Consider the following 15,992-nt stretch of genomic DNA (forward strand, 5'->3'; position numbering starts at 1 on the left):
CTCTTACATTCTGTTTGCTATGCTTGTATATGTAGTTCCTGTTAATTTACCCAGATTTTCCATTTCCACAATTCCCTCTATTTCTTGATTGTCTCCACTTCAGTTTTCAAGTCTGGGCCTTGTTTGATCTTTTTTCTTGGTTTTCTGTCTTCCTTTAAGAAATATATTGATTTTTTAATCAATTCTTGGTTGTCTTTTCCTTCACTTCCTTAAGGGGATTCTTCATTTATTCTTGAAGTGCATCAATTGTATTGGTAAAGCTATTTTTATGGTTATTTTCTTCTGTATTAGGATGATCACTTCTTCCTTATGTAGTACCACTAGGTTCTGGTATTGCCATATTGATCTTTAGCTTGTTGAATATATTCCTGCATTGATGTCTACCCATCTCTTCTTCCAGCTGATGCACTCAGTGTCTGTCAGTAATTTCTCTTAGTTATCTCTATGCAGTACATGTCTGTGTCCCAGTGAGCCATTCTCTATCTTTTCTGTCAATCCTCTCTGTGCAGTAGATGTCTGTATTCCATTGAGCAGCTGAGGTTGAAAGGGATGGGTGGGTTTGGGGACAGAGTGAGGGGAGTCTTTCCTGATGACATGCTAATATGGTTGAGGTTGGTGGAAAGAGGACCTGGGGTTTTGCCCCAGGACCTAGGGCTGAGAGGCTATTTGTACAGATGGGAAGCTGATCACTCACCTCTCCATCCTGTCTGTGTAGTAAATGTATGTGCCTCAGGAATTCACTGAACTTGTGTGTGGGGTAGATCTCTTCTAGTCTGTCTTCCTAGACAGAAAAAATACACATGTGCTTATCCATGTGAGAAATATAAATAAATGAACACACATTTGTATATATCATCATTAGTGCTCTTAGAATGCTAATGTAAAACATGTGTTTACATTGTTATTTCTAATTCCATAAGAAACAAAATGATAATTCTTACTTCTCATATTTTATAGGCACTAATGGATGCTAAAACAGTGAAGCAGAAGATATTGCCTAATTAATGAACACCTTTTCAATATACATAGATTGCACAAACCACGGGTTTATTAAGCCAAATAGGATTTATTGAAAACACTATTCTCTTCCCACCTAATTTACTCAGCATTTCCATTAAATTTTCTATCTACATATCTCAGTTGTTTCTGTTTCTTTTTTCCATTAAATTCATGTCTATAACTTCATAAATAGAAATTATCATGACTCCTGTGGCTTTATAAAATACATATTGAAATGTGGTAATGCAGGTGATAGAACTTTGTTAACATTTTCCCTGGAGTGTTGACTTCATAATGTCTTTCACTCTTTTAAATGTGCTTTGGAAAAAATTGTTCACTGTCTCAAAAATGATAATTTGTGGTTCTATTATCAATGCTTTGAATCAACAAATAAATTTGGGTAATAAGGAAAAGTTATTTATATTCATTTAAATATTTGACTTCTTTCACATCTTTTAAAGTTTGACATGTAAATGCTGTGCATTTAGTTAGTCATTTACGACTAAACATATATATTTAATATTATTGTTTCTTTTAATTTTGTTGCAATAAATTAAAATTTATTTAGCAATTAAAAATATGAATTGATTGTAATACAGTCTTGGAATTCAAGCTCAAAATTACATACTTGACTAAAATTTAGATATTTGTAGGGCTACATTTTCCCACAAAGGTGTTGGTTGCATATTTTTTCAGTTTCCAGTAGTAACTTGAATTTTTTGCTCCTATTCTTCATGTTCATACCAGCAATTCCCTATTGATCCTTCATTGATGGGGATGTCTTTCTGTATGCTGTGAATATATGTTTCTATTTGTTTATGAATAAAACTGCTTCAGTCAATATACAGTCAGGATTTTTTCAGGCAAGAAATATAAACAGAGATAGACCAAGGTAGGGGGCACATTCAGAAAGATGCCATGTATCTGCTGAGGAATCAAGAGGCCTTGGCATCACCAGTAAGCTAAAAGCATGTAGAGATAAACAGATTATATAACTGGGTTAGTAATTCAGAGAGAACTAGCCAATAAGAAGTTTGAGCCATTGACCAAACAGTTTGTAATTAATATAATCTTCTGTGTGTTCATTTGGGACTAAACAGTGATGGGACCAGGTGAGACAGAATTTTTGTCTATTCTTTCTAATAATTGTGAGTGAAAATAACTTCATTTTGCTCCCAGGTTTTAATGTGTAATCCCATCAGTGTGAAGAATACATAGGAGAGCAGAACTGCCTACATCATGGTTTTCCAAGAGACAGAGGATGTGGATGAATCTAAGATAGGTGAGTCTCCACACTTTAATCTGTCTACAACCCTGTTTATGTGATAGTTTCATGAGACTGTGGGACATTACTTTCTTTTGCAGTGAATATTTCTGGAAATATCCTTACAGATTCATCAAAAATGTATAACACTCATCTGCCAACAAATTATAAATGAGATTAGATGGTAAAAGAATAATAATAATAGGATAGTGAATCTCCTTGGATAATCCAGAATAATCTATATCTCAAAGTTCTATGAATAGCAATATGTATTATATTTTAGTTATCTAATAATTTACTACAATAGTTTTGGTAATATTTACTATCTAACTAACCCTTGATCTATCCCAGATTTCCTCTCAACCCAATTTCTGTACTTTTTTATTACTATCAGGTTCAGTGTTTGAGGCTTTTAAATTTCATTTTCTCTTTCTGTCTCTTTGTCTCTGTCTTTCTGCCTCTCTCCTAGACAGATGTGTGTGTGTGTGTGTGTGTGTGTGTGTGTGTATATGTATATGTATAATGGGTATGCATAGCTGTGAATTCAAATGCAAAGTCTATAGTCTGAGTTCAAGAGTCTTAGGCATATATATAATATTTTGAAAAAAGTCATACCAACTGGCTAATCTGACATGCCAAGCAAAGGCCCTAAAGCCCAAACCCCCTGACTCACATATCTCATTGGTGAGATTACACCAATGAGCAAACTTACCATGATTTTTATTTGGACCTCACACACCTAAACTTCAGATATTTATATTTACACAAAGAAACCACTTTAATGACTGAGTCAACTCTGCAGTTGTTGGATTTAAAGATTTTAAAGCTAAAGTTATTGAATATATTTATGTTTCCCAGGTTGGGAATAGTGCCATAGAACACATGTGGAGGTCAGAGGTCAGGGGTAAGAGAGGACAATCCATAAAAGTAAGTTTTGTTTGAAAACATCATGATGAAACTGAATGCCTTGTATGCTCATTAAAATGAATTAATTTGAAAGATTATAGAAGCTTTCAACTGAAGATATGATTCTGAAGACTATAGAATTAAAATGTGTTTCAAATTACATTGCCATTACTGAGTCCATTTCCCTGTATGTTAATGACTCGGGGATGAATTGAAATTGTGAATATACCTTCTTACTGAAATTTTTCATGAATCTACACCAGAGATGGGATGCACAAATAAGTGCACCTTATGCAAGTATTAGAGGTTTCCCTCACACAAATAATTAAAAAAACACTATTTGTATTTATGTGTGTGTATGTTACAGCAATTAGTGAAGAAAAAAAGTATCCGCTGATTTGAAAGAGAGCAAAAGATTAAAAAAATAAAAATTTACCATTTTTCTTGTGTACATACTACCCTGTAATCCATGCAACGGTGACAAAAGTGACAATTATGTGTCTGATTCCATTTAGATAAGTGAGGATAAAAAATCATGACACAGTACAGAAAGCATAATAGAAACCTGTGGGATGCTAATTGTTTTCTGCTATTGCTCTGCAATAATGACTCACTAATGCTCTTTAAAATGAGTCCAATAAGACATAGTGAAATTGTCTTGGTACTTTGGCTTCTATACAGCTTTACTGAATGCTCTAAGGACAGTTAGTTTGAAGACGCATGCTGCTGAAATTATGAGCCTTTACTATGAACTTATAAAGGAAGAATAATCATCAGAAATTACAATATACTCTATAACCACTTTTTAACTAATATGAGTCCATTTGTTCTGATTTAACCACACTTTGGCTCAAATTATTCATAAGTATTTGAATGCAGGCATGCTTTTGGAAATGTAACCTGCATGATTTTATTACCTTAATAATATAGAAACCGCTAAGAAAAAAATATCGCTTGAAAGGAAAAGATTTGAAATCTTTTCAATTTAATGGGCCGGGTAGCTTAAGAAAAACACACAGTGAGAAGCTTTACAGACTGTGTTAAAGCTGTATGAGAGACAATAAACAGATCAAATGCAGAACCTGAAAGAAAGAGATCGTTTGCACTACATGAAAAATTATTCTAAACACAAATTTAGTAATATAAGCCATCAGCAAAACAAAAGATTTTCCTTTCTTCTATGAACACTTACTTGTTTGACTTTTTATATAATATATTGTTAGTTAACCAATATTTTTTAATTAGCAAACATTAATATTGTTTTATAGCCTTAAAGGTTAGCTTAAATTACAATGACAGCAATGTATTAACTATAATACTGATAAAATTAATCTTGAGGTAAAATGTAGATACAATAGATTGCACTAAGCCATATGAATAAGTAAATACACTAGGTTTCACAACAATATTCATTTTATTTTTTAGTTGTAATTACATCATTTAATCCCTTCCTTGTTCTGTCATATTCATGATTTCTTCTTTGAATACTTGCTGTATTCATATATTTTTATGTCAGAAGCTTTACCTATAAAGTCTCACCAGAATGGTTATGCATTAACATAACCAGAACAAGGACAGCAATAGACAGCACAAAGTGGGAAGAAGAGAGCCTATGATGCCGCAATATTACATAAGAAGTACAGTCAACTGAGGAATGCAGAGAGGAAGAACAAAATAGAACAATTGGTCATCTATAGACAGCTAAACATTAGTCCTGTGATGCTGTAATGATTAATGCTGTATGCGCCTCTAGTAAGTCACATGGTTAATGGCAGCATTGTTTTCCTCCTACATTCCTGAAAAGATACATGCAGATAAAATCATGTAGGCTGTGATGGCTGCATTTGTGTGATACAATATTTTTAAACAATTAAATATACACCTAGTATAAATATCATCATTTATATCTATATGTATTTTCTATATGGAAAGCAAATTATCATAGTTGACATTTAATTCAAGTATCTCTGGTTGCTCAAATAACATTATATTTTTAATTTATTACTATGATTGCTCAGCTTTCAGAGATAATATCTACAAAGTCATAACAATCTTTGTGATAAGTCCATCATTTTAACTTTCCCTTTCCTCCTTCCAAAAACTCCCAGATGCCTCTCTCTTTCAGCTTTATAGTCCTTTCTTTTACTAATGTTGGCTACATACAAAATGTATACATATATACCTATATATTGACAAATATGGCTTGTTCAATGTATAAAATGTTGCTTTTTTGTATGGTTTTAGAGATGATGATTTGATATTGGATAATCAATGTCTGCAATTCCCCAAGGGGAAAATATTTCCCCAACTCACAGCACTCCTTATTTACCTTTAGTTCTTTGGTAAGGCTGAGAAATTATGGGCTTTCCTTAATCCACTTTGGTATGTCCTTTGTTCTTGGCCTTGCATAGTTAAATGTTTAGAATTGTTGTCAATTACAGGAAAAACTCTGTCCCACATTTTGTTTGATTTTTCTTAAATAATCTGTCATATGATTCTATATTCATTTATGGAAATATGACAAAATTAGAACAAAAATGACATTGGTAGTTTATATTCAATGATAAGAGTAGAGTGCCAAATGGGGTTGGCATGTAAATTAAGATTGTTTTTAATTTAAAGAAAAATTCATTTAAAAAACTGGGAGACTGTCAATAAATTTAGAAAAATGGACTGGAAGACATTTTCTAATAAAAGGATATTTTCTACTAGCCACAACATTTAAAAGTCTTCTAAGTTTAAGCTAGTTCATTTGGGTTAAATAATTTTAGGTTTGCATAGACTCAAAAACTTCCTTATTTTAATTATCATTTTCTCCTTTGTTTACCACAGCACATTCTGGCAGCATCTTTTTAGCATGGGAATTCAATAAATTTCAGTTGTTCTAAGTCAGTGAGATTTTGAGGTAGTGTGTTACTGGACTACAACCACTAAATCACAATGTTGTATGTCTACAGTTTCTTTAACTGAGTTTTGTAGGCACAAAAAATATTTAAAAAGCACTAATTACTTTCTGAAAATTATTAGTTACTTTTTAAATTGTATTGTTTTTTATATATTATTTTCACAGTATGGTACTCCATAGTATGATGTGGGAGGTCCTGTGATTATGTCAATAAAGCACTGTTGAGCCAATAGGGAACCAAGATAGGAGGGACTAGGAGTCCAGAAGGACTCTGGGAAGGAGAAACACAAGGGAGTCAAGATGTAACGCCATGGGGTAGGAAGCCTGGAACTATTCTCTGGTAAGAGACATACTTAGATTAACAATTATGGGGTAATTACTTAAGTCAGAGCCAGCCAGTTAGAAACAAGCAATGCCAACAGCTTCATAATTAATATAGCCTCCTGTGTGTTTATTTGGGACTGATGCGGCTCTAAAACCAGGCTGGCGGGAAGGCTTTCTCTCAAGGTAAAAGCTTCTCTTTACAATAGTAATTATTTTTAATTTCATTGGAATACTATGTGGTATAAATTTCTCTTATGTTACATGTGTAATTGTTTCTAATACACTTGTTTTGATGTTTGACTCTTGCCAACACATAGAAAGGCTAACTGCCAGCAATCATGCTAAGTCACATACAACAGAATGCAAACTGAGTGAACTTCTTTCCTCGCTCAATTATTTCATATTTTGCAATGACTTTTATGCATCTAAAGTCAACCAATTGATGTAACAAGAGCTCAATGAGGCCAACTACTAAGTCTCCTGAGAATGAACTGTACGAATAACATAGGTTGTACCATTGAGGTACAGCTTGAACATTGAAGACATAATGAACAGAATGGGCAATATATTGTGAAAATAAAACCCTCCTTTTAAATTTTATTATTGAGAGTGATAAAGACTGGAGGAATAAAAAAATGAAGAATAGTAGAAAATTACAGAGTGTTAGAAACTGAATTTGAAACAAGTCTATCTCCACACTGTGAAATTGTTTTCAGAAATTCCAGAATGGGAGAGGAAGGTATTATATCCTACCTTATATTTGTAGCCCAGAAAGGGAAAATTTTTTATTTGTAATGGTAGAAAGGTACTCAAAGTTGAGGTCAGGGAAACAGAGGGAGCTTTGTATTTTGGAATTTCAACTAGTAAGTCACTGCCTATATACTGTTATATTGCTTTTAATTTTGTTGAATAAAAACAATAACTGAAATAAAATTGGCAAGTAATGATTTTTTATGGCTTACAAGTTGCAATCTATTATCATAAAAATAGAACAAAAGAAATGAAGTCAAGAAACTGCATACGGGAACCAAAGCAGGGGTCATGGAGGAATGCTGCTTACTGCCTTGCTCACCAAGACTTGCTCAACCTGCTTTTTGAAATAACCCAGGACATGTTGCCCAGGAATGGTACTAACCATAGTGAACTGAGAACATACATATTAATTATCAATCAAGGAAATAGTCCACAACTTGTCCACATGACAATATTTTGTGAGTAATCACTCAGTTGAAGTTCCCTCTACTCAGATGATCTTAATTCATGTCAAGTGGACAAAAAGTAATCAATACATATTCTGTACATAAAAATTAACACAATATTATTCAAGTGGAATTTTCCATCTTAATGAAACAATTAAATGAATTTTAATAAATATATGGATATATTTTTCTTGAGTTATGGAAAATTCTGAGTTTGTATCTCTATACTGGAAATGAGCAACATAAAATCAAAATGGAAGATACACAAGAGAAATAGAAAGTGTTCAGAAACGCTTATAGACTGAACAAGGGAGATATTTCAAAGGGCCTGTCAAAAATTAAAAGAATAAGACAGTGACAAAGAGTATGATTTATATCTGTTAATGAACATTGTATTTGTTATAGAAGTTCCTACCATTCCTACATATTATACTTGTTCTTGGCCAATAATTTCATACTGAAATATATTACATCATTCTCTATTCCAATTCTAATTTTTACACAGCAAATAATTAATGATTAATACAAGCAAAGAAAACTGTGGGGCACACAAGATAGTTCAAAGTGTTTGCTGGGTAAGCCTGGCAGCCTGAATTCAATCTCAAGAACCAAATGTAGAACATGAGAACTGACGCTTAAACATGATTGAATTTAAGATTAATTTTAATAGGAGATAGTTAAAAGGAAAATTTCATTTTGCTAAAGCATTAAATTGCTAACAAAATATGTGTGAAAGCATAAATTATTTTATAATATTATTATGAGAAATAATCTTATTTCTCTATAATTTTCCTTTTCTTTCAGTTTTCTTTTGAAAGTAAAAGATTTAGACTGTGGTGAAAATAAAGAGAAGAAAAGGGGCCATAATTTCCACAGTATAGCAGCTTTTTTCCTCCAGACACCAGTGTTCATCAATCAGGGGTCATTTGACCATGACATTGATGCAGAAATAGTGAAACAGAAAATACTTTTAATGGAAAGGTGCTGACTTCTTAATAGTAGGTTCATTTCTGCATCCCGTTAAAATTGTGAGGTCAGAACTTAGTTAAGGAAGGTTAATTAGAAATCTGATGAATTTAGATGTATTCCCTAGAGCTGAATGAAATATCTCAAGTATAAAATGTTCACATACTAAATATCTATATATTGACATAGATCTTTTCAATGTAGGTAAGATGGAAGAGTAGATGTGGAAGAGGAACATGACTTACAAAATCTGTTCTTGTTTTTAATTATTGTTTGCATTAAATTTCTCTTTGAGATAAGTAAAATTAAACATTCCCATTGATTGCAACACAAGTATGCATGTGTATGTTATGTTAGTATTTTGAAAAAGATTAAAATGACAATGTACTAACTGTAACATATACTGAATAATTTTTACTTTTAATAAAGAAAATTTAAAATATAAAAGATCTCTATATTATAATAGTTAATGGTAGTTTGTCTCTTTTTGTGTAATTATTGGAAAGTATATGTTGTAGCTAGCTAAATATGTAAAGAAAAATAATTGTAGTCAGCCTTAGCGTTTTTCTTTTTTTAAATATATGTATTCATGTGGATGGTTGGTATTACATGTATATGTAAGTACTTGAGGAGGACAGAGACACTGGATATCCTGGAACTGGTCTTAGAGATGCTTGTGAACCAAATGACTTGAGTGCTGGGAGTGGAAATTTGAACTTCTGGATGAGCAGTATGCTTGCTTAACCATTGAGTAGTTATCCTATCCCTAGTATTGTTTAGAATGTTGTCCTTCATGATCATATATGCACACAAATACCCCACACACAGAGACACACACACACACACACACACACACACACACACACACACACACATATTCTATGTTCTTTCCTGATTTGAAAGAAAACAGCCCCAAAAAGGAACACAACTATTAAGAGTTGTGGCATTGTTGGCAGAAGATATGACTGTGGGGGCAGGCTTTGAAGCCTCTTTTTCTCAAGCTTTTCTCAGTATGACAGTCAGTCAGCTTTCTGTTGCTTGCAAGATGTAGTACTCTCAGCTCCAGCACCAGATTTTCCTGTCTGCTGCCATGCTCACTCCCATGATGATAATGGACTAAAGCTATGAACTGTAAGTGAGCTCTCCCAAAGAATGTTTTATTTTGTGAGAGTTTCTGTGGTCATGGTGTATCTTCACAGCAATAGAAATCCTAAGACAATATCTATTTACACAAACATAGAACAATGTATCTGTACAATTGTCTATCATCTTGTTTGTGTGTGTGTGTGTGTGTTTTCTTTGTTCACATGAGTTCCTATGTGTTTGTGTATGGAATGCTTTCCAGGTAGCATGCACTCGTGGAGTCCACAGTTGATATTAGTTGTCTTTGACAACCATTGTGCATTTTATATTTTTAAGATTGGTTATCTTGTTGAAATTTGAGTTCTTAAACAGACGAAGTAACTGTCAAGCATTCATTGCTGGATTACAAGTGTGACCTATTACGCTGTGCTTTTAGAAAGATAAATGGCAGTCTGATTCCAAGTTCTCATGCTTTCATGACAGGCATTTTATGGAGACTCTCATCTTAGCACAATCCCCCTGCTAATTTTAATATGCAGACATTAAAGAGAGAATACCCAAAAGGTTCGGTATTCAATTCTCTCTTTTCCCCTAAAAGTAAAATGTTGAAATTAGTTCACCACATGAGTATGGTGGGCAGTTAATACAGTCTTTATATGGGTATCCTGTACTGTGTACTTGGTTCCTATCTGTTTGATGACTGAGTTGGATAGCTAGGAAGATATGTATCATTACAATACAGTGATTACTCTTCTACATTCTGTGAGTTACACAGACACTGACTCATATAAAGTTCACAGATCTGTTATACTGGATCAAAAAGCCACAAAAACATAAACATAAAAGATAATAAGCCATTGAAATTACAGCTGTGTGTAGACATTTACAAGAGTGCAGTAAGTATGACAGGAGAAGAGGAGCTAATAAGAGAACAATAACATATAACACCCCAAAACAAAGAAAAACAAGAAAGGCCAAAGAAAATCCACAAAAAATACAGAAAGAATTTTAGCATTATGATGTAATCTAGAATAGACATTTTTAGTACTGTGTTGCTGTGTGCTATATCTTTAAGACTTTTAGGGATGATGAAGGAAGTGTGGCAACCTAGATCATTATGTTTCATTACTTGACTTAAGAGTGTTGCTCTCACTTATGTAATTTACTTTAACTTTATTCCTTTAATATAGACATGATACTGATCTTCATTCCATCAGGGAACACAGAGCTCACACACATTAAGACATGAGCAGAATGGAATAAGGAGCTTCTTGCCAAACTTTGCATATCATAAAGGCAAGTACACAAAACAAGTCTGTAGCCATGGAATAACATAAAATTTGCAGTTATCATTCCAAGGCCTGTGAGGGTTGAAAGAATGATGCAGATACTGCAGCAGGAGAGGAGAGTGTCTTGTATAAAAGTTATTTTGTAAGGGCAATGATCTTCAATTAAATACATAGCCAGGAAAAATGAATCCCAGAAAGAGAAGATGCTTATTACTGAAATATCACTCTGCTCTTTCTTACTATTTTCAGGATTCCATTTCAAAAGCAAATTTAAAGTTGAAACAAGGAATACAAGTAATACTTTATTTAGAATTAAATCATGAAGAAAAGATAGCATGGTTGGAATAGATGCTTGAGTAGTATGGAGAGAGAAGCAAAATATGACTGACATTGACTTATTAAACTCCTATCTATTTTTTTCTGCTGGGTAAGAGTAATCATACCCCCATAAAAGGAGATGCCAAGATGCCACTACATACTTTATAATTGAGGGTGATGTCAACTCTTACTGTTATGTGAAAAGTATATAGACAAGTTGTCACTATTCTTTAAGTCTGTGTCTGAAAGTACAGCTAAATTTCTTCTTTAAAAACTTAATGTCATATACCTATATCAGGTTCCTAATATTTTTTCTGAGTCTAGCAAATTCCTACTGCTGTCTACTTTATAATTTGATGTGAAATTTTTATAATACTGTAGCCAGTATTCATTGATATAGACATTTTGAGTCTATATGCTCTCATGTGTGATCCTCTGTATTTCTTTGTGAGTATGTGACCATGCCTGCTTATCTTGTGTTTTCTTTAAGGAGATAACTGTAAAATATTTATGAGGCATTCTTAGATAACCTGAGATTTTAAATACAGGCCTTCTTTTTCAGTTTTGTTTTATTTGAATTTCTATTCACCATATTGTCAATTGATAAAGTGGAAATAAATAATTTTTCACTTGAATACTTAGGTTTTATTGTTGCTTCTGTTGTTTTTTCAAATGCTTGTTTTAGCCAGTATAATTTAGGAGTACAGCTTAAGGCTCATTGCATGAAAATATTGCTTCAATGAAAGACCATGCAGCTGTTATGCTCCTGAGTCTTAGTTACCATTTGACACTATGTTGTATCCTATGCACTATAGTAATTAAGAAGATGAAAGTCCAGCTCAAATTCAGAAGTGAGAAATAGTTCATATCTATTGGTGGATAGAATGGCATGTTAACTCTGTGAAGGTATATTAGATTATGATAACTGTTGAACTAAACCAACCTATGTATTTTTAAAATGGAAGTTAACAGATATGTTATTTTGGAGAGGAGGATATGCATTAATTTCCATTGGAAATGAAAGCCTATGAATTAATTCAATGTTAAAGATGATCAGGTTTGATCAAGGAATGCCCCTAAAATCGTCATAAAGAAATAAACCCAGAAAAACTACAAAACACATAATGTGTATTTTACCATCTCAAGTATAAAACAAAAAAATCATCTTTGGTTGACTTGTGTACAATACACACTCAATAGATGTATTAATACAGATATGTATGCTACTTTTAAAATGTCTATTTTCAGTCCAAGGTGATCATATACCAATAAATATAATGGCCCCTGTGATGCCACTTCAATGCTGCTGACTGCTGACCCACCTTCACAGAATACTCCAGCCAGGACTTACTCATATCTGATATTTTCAAGGTGCCCCAAATATCCAATGCCAAGAAATATCAGGGAATAATCTAGAGAATGATGCCCATATTCCCCAAAACTAGGTTTTGGAAATTTCTTATCAATAAAAGGAAGTTGGTTACAAATTAATATTGATCTTATTAAAAATGAATACTAAACAAAATAATTAAATTAAAAAACTCTAAAGAAAAAAGGAGATATAAAATAGAATTGATGAGATAAAAGATTAGGTTACTGAATGTACTTTAATACAAAAACAACTTCTAATTTAAAAATATTTTACATTGGTATGGATTTGAGTTTATTTTTGTTTTATATTTTATTTACAGTTTGACAATTTAATACACATATGTAATGTGTTTTGTATCTATCCACGTTACCCCTTAATTCCCCTTGGATCACCCCCAATTGCCACAATTTCTTGTCAACTATATTTGTTCTTAGTAACTCCCTGAGTTCAGTTACTACACACAGATATGGGGCTATCCACTGTAGTATGGGCAATGTACCATTGACCTTACCACTAAAGTAAAAATAGTCTTACTCCTCCAGCAGTCATCAACTATCAATAGATCCTCAGTTAAGGGTGGGGCCTCATAAGTTTCTACCTCATCTTTGTTGGAATTCTGACTGACTTGTTGTTTTTTTTTATTTAAATTAGAAACAAACTTGCTTCATATGTCAATAACAGCTCCCTCTCCTTCCAGGCCCCCCAGTCCCCACCCAATCCCCACTCTGATCCTCAGAGAGGGTAAGGCCCTCCATTGGGATCTCCAGAGTCTGTCATTTCATTCAGGGCAGGGCCTAGGCCCTACCCCAAGAGTCCAGGCTGAGAGAGCACCTCTCATTGTGGAATGGGCTCCCAAAGTCCATTTGTATGCCAAGGATAAATACTGATCCACTACTCAAGGCCCCATAGATTTTCTAGGCCTCCTCACTGACACCCACATTCAAGGGGTCTGGATCATCAAGCCATAAATCTGGGGTCCAAGATCTCCCCCTTGTTCAGTCTTGACCCCTTTGTTCATCAGCACTCTCTCTCTGTCACTGGATTCAGTGTTCACCTGTGGGTGTCTGCCTCTGCTTCTATCAGTCACTGGATGAAGGTTCTAGGATGGCATATATGGTAGTTGTCAAACTCATTATCAGGGAGGGGCAATTAAGGGAGTCTCATCACTATTGATTACTTTGCCAGTTGGTGTCATCCTTGTAGATCTCTGAAAATCTCAGTATTGCCAGATCTCTCCTAAAGTTAATTGTTTTCTGCTATATGTATATTTCTATTCTTGTTTACAGTAGTATGGTTATACAGCTCATTTAAAATGTAATATATAATTTAAGAAATACAGATGAATAGTAATGTATAGTAGTCAAACTTATAGTCATGTTATGTATGTTTTCAAGCTCATAAAGGGACACATTTAGATATATAGATCATCTTCCAACAATTCAAAGACATACAGAGCTTAATTTAATAAGTTTAATAACAAGTCTTTATACGACAATGATACATGTCTGCTCCTTGCAGCACCAATCTACTTCTGAGAAGATGATGGGCATCAAGGAAACTCCATATTGACTTTGCTTTTTTTCTGGCAAAATTAACCGGTTGGGCAAGAAACTGCTCTTGCTGAGACTGCTGACAGTATGTTGTCCAAATTGCACAAACAGGACACAAAGGACAGTGACTAATGAACATTTCAAAGACAATGCAGGACTGCCAATCAAAATTCCTGCTTCCTAGAAAACAGTCAGATACTGTAGGCTTGTAGGCTGAACACGGATTCCCCAAGTTTACTGAGGAACCTTTGCTGACTCTTCAGGCAGTCAGCTGTTTCTATCATTTCTTAGTTTTGGAAGTTGTTTCCTCTGCATTTCCTCTTTACTCAGGTAACACTATATCCTTCTCAAGTTTTTGATGTATTTGAAGAGTACATAGACATAATTAAAGTGTTCCTTAGTTATGATTAAAGGTAAATTAGATATGAAACTTAAGAGTAACAAAGATAAAATAAGTAAGGGAGTATTTCCTATAAATTTCCCAAATACAAATGGATTCGATATTATAACTCTTACCTAATAACTATTTTGTTATATATAGTTTTACCATGTTTAGGTTCAATCCTTCATTTTTAATTAGACAAAAGTTTGAAATGCTGTGGAATAGTCCGTCTATACACTGTGAATATGTTACTCTGATTGCTTTAATGAATATCTTGATTGGTCAATAGCAGAACAGGATATATTTATACAGGAGAGCCAAACTGAGAGTGTTGGGAGCAAAAAGTGAAGAATCAGAGGAGTCACAAGCCAGACAGAAATTAAGAAAGAAATGACAAAGAGGTAAATGCATGAGCCTTGGAGGCAGCACATAGATTAATAGAAATGGGTCAATTTAAGTTGTAAGAAGTCACTGGTGATAAGTGTGAACTATTGGTCAAGCATTATTAATATTAAGTACCTGGATATGTTATTTGGAAACTAGGATATGAAATAAAACAGTACATCAATTTATTTATGAACCTACTTGTAATTTGGATTTTAGTTTATTTCCATAAGACTTACACAATATTGTCTCACTGCCATACTTGTTACTAATTTGTTTTTAGCTCTTCACTACATGCAAGAGAAATCTGTGAACATTTTAATACTTCTTTGGGATACTTTGATTTAAATATCTAATTTAACACTCAAGAATTAGGTATTTTATAATCTCAAAACAAATTGTATTCAATTTTGTTTCTGAATAAATTAATTTGAATAAGAAAATGAGATATTATAACGATTTTACTTCTCACAGTTCTGTCAAACTAACAACCCTCCTGCAGGATGGACATTAAGCTTCATTCTATTTTTCTATTTGTTTTACAAATAGATATAATTTATTCCTTCCAAAGAAGGCTTCATTTCACATACTTTCCTTGAAGTGGTAGTGTTGGGAAAATTTAATTATATTTGCATTTGTTAATTGCATCATTTTCATAGATTTTTTATATTATAACAAATAAAAAATTCATAATCATAAAAATACTCAGTATAATTTAAATTTAAAGTTATCCAGGGATTACAGATTAATAGTTCTGACATTTAAAGCCTAATTTCAATTCAGGCATTATAATTATTTGTACATTTTTGTATGAAAAGATAATTTGAATTTTTAAATGAAGCAGAACATCCAAGTTTCTTATTAACCTGTTTCTGTTACTACTTTTGAAAGATACTTTGAAACTGTAACGTATTAGACTTTTTAATAATTGGCTATTTGTAAAGTAGTAAAGAATAATATCATTGTGGAGGAAAGTACTTTTGAATAAAATGCTGTCAGTTGGTATTTTAACCAAATAATCAACACTGAAATAATTATGTCAAATAAAGCC

Source organism: Mesocricetus auratus, unplaced genomic scaffold (genome assembly GCF_017639785.1).
Source record: "Mesocricetus auratus isolate SY011 unplaced genomic scaffold, BCM_Maur_2.0 Super-Scaffold_100009, whole genome shotgun sequence".
NCBI lineage: Eukaryota > Metazoa > Chordata > Mammalia > Rodentia > Cricetidae > Mesocricetus > Mesocricetus auratus.